Below are 8,056 nucleotides of genomic sequence, written 5' to 3'. Positions count from 1 at the left end.
GTGCCATGGAGTCCAGCGAGCTGGCATTATCCATGACAGCAATCAGTCCTCATATCACTCTGCTGAGCCTACCAGGCTGGGAACCCGAGGGCGCTGTATAAGTAGAATAGTGCCAGGAAGCCCTCAACTGGTTTCCTTTTTTTTTTTTTTTTTTTTTTAAAGATTTTATATTTTTATTTGTCAGACAGAGAGAGCACAAGCAGGGGCATCAGCAGGCAGAGAGAGAAGCAGGCTCACTGCTGAGCAAGGAGCCTGACGTAGGACCCAGTCCCAGGAGCCTGGGATCATGACCTGAGCCAAAGGCAGGCGCTTAACCAACTGAGCCACCCAGGCATCCCCCCGGACTGGTTTCCTTTGCCAAATTGTTTCAAAGGCTTTAAATCTGACCTATGCCCGAAAAGTTTTAAAGCAATACTTTTTATAATACTGCATTATCATCAACATTTTCAAACATCAAAGTAAAGAATAGTGCAATGAGGGGCGCCTGGGTGACTTAGTCATTAGAGTGTCCGATTCTTGATTTTCGCTCAGGTCATGAGGTTAAGCCTCGAGTTGAGCTCCCTGCTGGGCATGGAGCTCGCTTAAGACTCTTTCCCTCTCCCCCTGTGTACCCCCCTCCACCCGCTCATGCACTCTGTCTCTAAAAAAATAAATAGTGCAGGGAATTCCATATACCCATCACTTAGTGAAGCACTGTTTTGTTGTTTTTTTTTTTTTCCACCCAGAAACTTACTGCGTTAAGAAGGAGATCCGTGGGAAGACACAAAATGCATAACTGATTTGCAGTCCCAGCTCTGCTGTGAATAAACCATGCAGCATTGACTACATTATGGGGCCACTCCAGGACTAGGTTTTCTCATTAATTGAGATAAAACTTGGATGGGATTTGGGGGACTTTCCAGCCCTTCTATCCTATACTTTGATCCTAAGGTTCATTCATTCAATATACACTCATTAAGCCACCATTACCTTTTGCCTTAATTCGTCTCCCTTCACCCATTCCTGCTCCTCTACATTCCATTTTCCCTCTGGTGGCCTGAAAAAGTCAACTTCTAAAATGCAGATCTGATCTCCTGATCACATCATTCCTCCACTAAAGTCCCCTTAGTGCCTTCCCATTCCTTGCTCCCTCTATGAGCTGTTCCAACTACCTGGAGGGTTCCTCTGGGCCTCAGCACTCCACCTCCCTCCATCCCAACACAGACACATTCTGCTTGGGCTACTCCTTCTCATTCTTCAGGAATCTGCTTAAGTGTTGCATCCTTCAGAAAGCCTTCTCCCGGCCTGGACCAAGTCCTACCAAGTCTGTATATGCTCTGTTAGTACTTGGGGGTCGTGGCCTTAAACACCGTGTTAGTTCGTCATTTTTGCGTTTACTTAACCACTCATTTCCCCCACCAGACTGTAAATTCCATAAGGCTGTGTTTACTGTGTTGGCCATCACTGTAATGCCAGCACAGAGCACAGGGCCTGGTACAGAATAGGCATTCGAATACGTATTTGTGGATAAATGATGCGTTCACTATGAGGCCTTGGGGAGAAAAAGACACTCATAGTTTGGTGGGGAAGACAGACTGAGAAGTGACAGGAAAGTGACAATGCATTACTAGAAGTAGTAGGATGAGGGAACAGATGCAAGACACCTCAGATCCACTCAGGAGACACCTAACACAGTTCTTGGCCAGGATAGACATACTAGGGGAGACAGGGAATTTGCGGGGGAAATCCATTCAACAAGCCTATATACGAAGTCTCTATGGGGGCAGGCAGGGGTGCAGTGAGAGAGGACAGTCTCAGTGACCTTTTGGGAATGTTCGGATGCTGACATGCCCACGTGACAGTTCCCCAGACTTATTTATTTGTCCTGGGGTCAGGTGCCGTCTACGCTTTCTCACTTATGGGGTTGGAGGCAGAGCAACTAATCATCAGTACTAAGTTGGGCTTGGTTAATAAATGAGTAAGAACTGGGTGAGCCCTTTTTTTTTTTTTTTAAAGATTTTTCATTTATTTGACAGAGAGAGCACAAGTAAGCAGAATGGCAGACAGAGGGAGAGAAGTAGGCTCTCCGTTGAGCAGGGATCCCGATGTGGGGCTGGATCCCAGGACCCTGTAATCATGATCCGAGGCAAAGGCGGACGCGCAACCACTGAGCCCTTTTTTCCCCGGGTGAGCCCTTTTTTCCCAAAGAAGGGAGTGGGGTTTACAGTTAAGGAGGTAGACTTTTCCTTAATTTAAGCTGCAAAATGACAGCATAACTTTTTTAAAAAGATTTTATTTATTTATTTATTTGACAGAGAGAAATCACAAATAGGCAGAGAGGCAGGCAGAGAGAGGGGGAAGCAGGCTCCCCGCTGAGCAGAGAGCCTGATGCGGGGCTCTATCCCAGGACCCTGAGATCATGACCTGAGCTGAAGGCTGAGGCTTAAGCCACTGAGCCACCCAGGCACCCCGCCCCCCACTTTTTTTTTTTTTTAAAGAGTAATCACCAATAACTTATCACCAAGTGTAAGGTCATCTTGAACTGAAAGTCCAGGGACACCTGGCTGGCTCAGTCAGCTAAGCGGATGACTCTTGATTTCTGCTCAGGTCGTGATCTCAAGGTCTTGAGATGGAGCCCCATATCCAGCTTCATGCTTAGCTCGGAGTTGGCTCCAAATTCTCTTCCTCTCCCTCCTCCGTCCCTTCCCCTGCTCATATGTGTGCTTACCCTATCTCAAATAAATATGTAAATGAAATCTTTAAGAAAAAAATAAAAAACAGGGTTGTAGAAAATAGAAAATATCGAACATTTCAGAAATGTGCACCTGAAAACTAAGATCTTCTTCTACATTACTTGTGCTCGAGAGTAAGTAGTGTCAATAGGTACATACTTAGTTACATACTTTTTTAACCATATACAAACATACATACAGAATAAAATTTTTTTTAAAAGATTTTTATTTATTTATTTTTGTATGAGACAGCGAGAGCACAAGCAGAGAGGAGAGGCAGAGGGATAAGCAGTCTCCCTGCTGAACAGGGAGCCAGATATGGAACTTGATCCCAGGACCCTGCGATCATGACCCAAGCTTGAAGGCAGCTTAACTGACTGAGCCACCCAGGTACCCCAGAATGAACATTAATTAAAATTACTTTGTATTGTCCTGAAACTTTTTTCCTTTTATTTTTTTTTAACTTTTTTCCCCTTTAATAATATATCTTGAAACTGTTATTTTATGCAGATCTATCTGGTTCTCTCTCTTTTTTTAAGGTTTTAATTTATTTATTTGACAGAGAGACAGACACAGTGAGAGACGGAACACAAGCAGGGGGAGTGGGAGAGGGAGAAGCAGGCCCTCCGCTGAGCAGGAAGCCCAAAGTGGGGCTTGATCCCAGGACCCTGGGATCATGACCTGAGCCAAAGGCAGATGCTTAACGACTGACCCACCCAGGCGCCCCTGGTTCTCTTTTTAAAATGAGATTTTATGTATTTATTTTTGAGAGAGAGAGAGAGAGAGAGAGACAGAGGGAAGTCTTTAAATAGAGATAAGGCTTTTGGTCAACTAGATAAAGATTGGTTTGCCCATTCAGGTCATTGCAGACTGATGTTGAAAATTCCTCTGGGACCTGGTTTAACCTGGAGAGAAAATTACCCACGCCCCCACAACCCTTCCCCAATGACTGTAGGTAAAATGTGTTTGAAAAAAAAATTTTTTTAACTTTTCAGATAGATATGTTTTGCTGAGATTTCTTTAGTGTTTAAGTGTTTAGTTTCTTTAAGTGTTTTAGGAGTTTGGATTTTTGTCTCTATGCAAGCAGAAACTAATAGGGGGTTGAAAGCAGGAGAAGGAGCTGATCTGACTGTGTTTGCAAAAGGTCACTTGGGCTGATGTGGGGGAATGAATGCTAGGGAAGTGTAGCAGCCTAAGTGAGGGTCTATAAATAATGCACAAAGGTCAAATTATTCCTTGGCTCAAAAGCCTTCATCTCAGGGTAAACCCGAATGCCTTTTAGTGTTCTGTCCCCTTTCCTGTCTTCTTCCCTCTTGCATACCCCCCCCAACACACACACACACACACACACACACACACGCAGCCACTGGGGGCCTCATGAGGGAGGGGTTTTGTTTTCTTCATTGCTAGAGGGCCAATGCTTAGCAGAGCTTTGCAGACTAGTGTTGATAATATTGGTTATCAAGTGCACGGTGCTCCTTTGTCTTTAGAATAAATTTTAAAATTACTGATTTGGTATCCAAGGTCTGTTTAGGGCAGTCACAGCCACATCTTATCATTAATGTTTAGGGCTCTTGCTGCAGCCACACTGACCTCACTTTTAACTTTCTCACAGTCTTAGAATTCCCTGTGGCCTCTGCCTACAAGGATCCTGACTTCCTCTTAGCCAACTCCTTTTCAAACTTCAAGTCTCAGCCTGCATGTGATTTCTTCAGGAAAACATTTGCTTGTGACCTTTATAGACCCTAACAACAAACACTTGTTTTTTTGGCCTTCTTGGTGTTTATCTCAGATTATTTGTTTTTATTGACAGTGAAGAGTTGGTTGTTGTTGTTGTTTTTTTTTTTAACTTCTAGACCTTTTATTTTTTAAAGAACAGTTTAAGATTTATAGAAAAATTGAACAGATAGTACACAGTTCCCACATACTTTGTCTCCAGTTTAAAAAAAAAAAAAAGCCACAGGCCCAAATGGCGTCATTTGGGGGCCAAGTTACCAAACCGGGCTTAATCCTAAACCCAACTGCAGTGTCAACTTCCCCCAGAAATAATAAAATCTTAACCTGTCAGTCAGGAATTTTCTGGTAAGTACAGCGAGGTAATCTGTCATATGGTGGCCCTTTCCACCCCACAAAGGACAATGAGGTCATCTAAGACCCCCTGTCTTCTCCCCCACCACCCTCAAAGGGAAGGTGATCTTGCCTGGAACAATCCTTTCTTTTCTTTTACTAATAATTTTCTTGCCCTATCCTTCCTATGAAAACCTTCCATTTTGCACAACCGGCCTTCAGAGCTCCTCTCTCTTTGCCAGATGGGAAGCACCCAATTCACGAGTCCCTTTATAAAGCCAATCAGATCTTCAGACTCTCTTGGTTGAGTATTGTTTTTTAACACCCCAACACACACACACACACAGTTTCCCCTCTTGTTAACATCTGTGTAGAGAGCAAGATGGAGTCACATGTCAAGCAGTGAGTTAAGCAGCCAAGGATGGCGCAGCCAAGACCAGGTATCACTAGAGCCAGCATGGGCTGACGGCACCCAGAACCGATAACCAGCAGAACCAGAAGAGGCCTGCACAGCCCCAAGACCGAAAAAAAATGCTTCAAATGGGAGATTTCTGCAGCAAACTGTCAGACTTCAGAAACTGACCCTCTCAGGTCTGACCACATGAAAAAGGCAACTGCCACCACAGGTTCTGTCCACCTGATCTCCTGAATCCTAACAGATTCTTCACTACCTGAACATCGTAAGCAGCATCTGCCCAGAGCTGACCCCAACTGGACTGAGTCCTCGTCTCAGCTGTGTGCTCACGGACTGACCTGGCACTTGGTTAACTTCCCATCTCTTGCATCTTGTTGGGCAGCTTTGTACTGTGCTTTGCTTTGTCTGACATGGACGAGGCCAAGTTAAGGATATTTGTTTTGTTTCACTCTTATTTATTTATTTTTCTAAGTAATCTCTACACCCAGTGTGGGGCTTGAACTCACAACCCCAAGGTCAAGCGTTGCGCACTCTACCGACTGAGTCAGCCAGGAGCCCCTGAAGCTAAGTTAAAAGCGTAGTGAAATGTCATTCGAGTTTGGAATCCTGAACTACAGTTAGAATCCTGCTCTACAGTTATGGTAACCTTGCTTTATGATTAAATAAAGCTGATATTATGGAAAGACATAACTCATGTCAGTGCCATCATAATGTGATTTTGATATCTTATATTAAAATGGTGCATTTTCAGGAAACAAACTGAGGGCTGCTGGGGGGTGGGGGGTAGGGAGAGGGTGGCTGGGTGATGGACAGTGGGGAGGGTATGGGCTATGGTGAGTGCTATGAAATGTGTAAGCCTGATGATTGACAGACCTGTACCCCTGAAACAAATAATACATTATTTGTTAATAAAAAATCAAATAAGGGCGCCTGGGTGGCTCAGTGGGTTGAAGCCTCTGCCTTTGGCTCAGGTCATGATCTCAGGGTCCTAGGATCAAGCCAGCATCGGGCTCTCTGCTCGGCAGGGAGCCTACTTCCTCCTCTCTCTCTGCCTGCCTCTCTGCCTACTTGTGATCTCTCTCTCTGTCAAATAAATAAATAAAATCTTAAAAAAAAAAAAAGACATTGAAAAAAATAATAATAAAATAAAATAAAATGGTGCGTTTGTTGAAGAACCATTATGTGTTCATTACTTTCCATACGTTATTATTATTTTTTTAAAGATTTTATTTATTTATTTGACAGACAGAGATCACAAGTAGGCAGAGAGGCAGGCAGAGAGCCCGATGCGGGGCTCGATCCCAGGACTATGGGATCATGACCTGAGCCGAAGGCAGAGGCTTTCACCCACTGAGCCACCCAGGTGCCCCTCGATATGTTATTATTAACTAAAGTCTGTAGTTTATTTAGATTTTTTAAGTTTTTACCTAACATCCTTTCTCTGTTCCAGCATCCTATGCAGAATACCAGATTACATTCTGTCATCATATCTCCTTAGGCTGTGACAGTTTCTCAGACTTGCTGTATTTTTGATAACCTTGACAGTTTTGAGGAGGCCTGGTAAGATGTATGGCTGGATGTTATTTTTTCAAGTAAACTTTCTATTTAAGTATAACTCCCCAATAGTAATTTAATTCTCTGTAGTGCAATCAGTATTAGTTTTTCCCAGTACACTGTAATCTCCATGAAGGTTAGAGTCACGTCTGATTTATGCATAGCTGTATCCCCAATGATTAGCATATAATAGACACTCAATATAAATTGGTGGATGAATAAATTATTTGCTCACGAAACAACAATTTGTGCAGCACTCATCATTGGAAATTCCCACTTACAGAAATTTTCCTTGAGGCAAAGTATGGCCTTAGTTTATCTGTACAAATCCTAGTCCTCCTTCTGGTTGAATTCCAGATTCCTCCTTTCCACTAAGTTTTTCCATATTATTTTACTTTACAATATGTCTCCTTTATCCATTTTTTTTTTTTTTTTTTTTAAAGATTTTATTTATTTATTTGACAGAGAGAAATCACAAGTAGATGGAGAGGCAGGCAGAGAGAGAGAGAGGGAAGCAGGCTCTCCGCTGAGCAGAGAGCCCGATGCGGGACTCGATCCCAGGACTCCGAGATCATGACCTGAGCCGAAGGCAGCGGCTTAACCCACTGAGCCACCCAGGCGCCCCTCCTTTATCCATTTTTTAAAAAGATTTTATTTATTATTTGACAGAGAGAGACACAGTGAGATAGGGAACACAAGCAGGGGGAGTGGGAGAGGGAGAAGCAGGCTTCTTGCTGAGCAGAGAGTCCAAATCCCTGGACCCTCATTATGACGTGAGCTGAAGGCAGACGCTTAACGACTGAGCCACCCAGGCGCCCCTTTATCCTTTTTTTTTTTTTTTAAGATTTTATTTATTTATTTATTTGACAGACAGAGATCACAAGTAGGCAGAGACGCAGGCAGGGAGAGAGAGGAGGAAGCAGGCTCTCCGCAGAGCAGAGAACCCAATGTAGGGCTTGATCCCAGGACCCCAGGATCATGACCTGAGCCAAAGGCAGAGGCCTTAACCCACTAAGCCACCCAGGCACTCCCCTTTATCCATTTTTTAAACATTCATTTTGTCATGTGCATATGGCTTTATTACCTGCTAATCCATAGCATTATAGAGTATAGTCCAGGAGCTGTTACTATAGCAATGTATTAGGAAATCAAGCCTCCTTTCTAAATTATTTATTTTTTTTAAGATCTATTTATTTATTTATTTGACAGAGAGATCACAAGTAGGCAGAGAGGCAGGCAGAGAGAGAAAGAGGAAGGGAAGCAGGCTCCCCGCTGAGCAGAGAGCCCGATGAGGGACTCAATCCCAGGA

The sequence above is a fragment of the Mustela erminea genome, chromosome 2 (assembly GCF_009829155.1).
Source record: "Mustela erminea isolate mMusErm1 chromosome 2, mMusErm1.Pri, whole genome shotgun sequence".
Taxonomy (NCBI): Eukaryota; Metazoa; Chordata; class Mammalia; order Carnivora; family Mustelidae; genus Mustela; species Mustela erminea.
Note: the sequence above shows the minus strand (reverse complement) of the source record.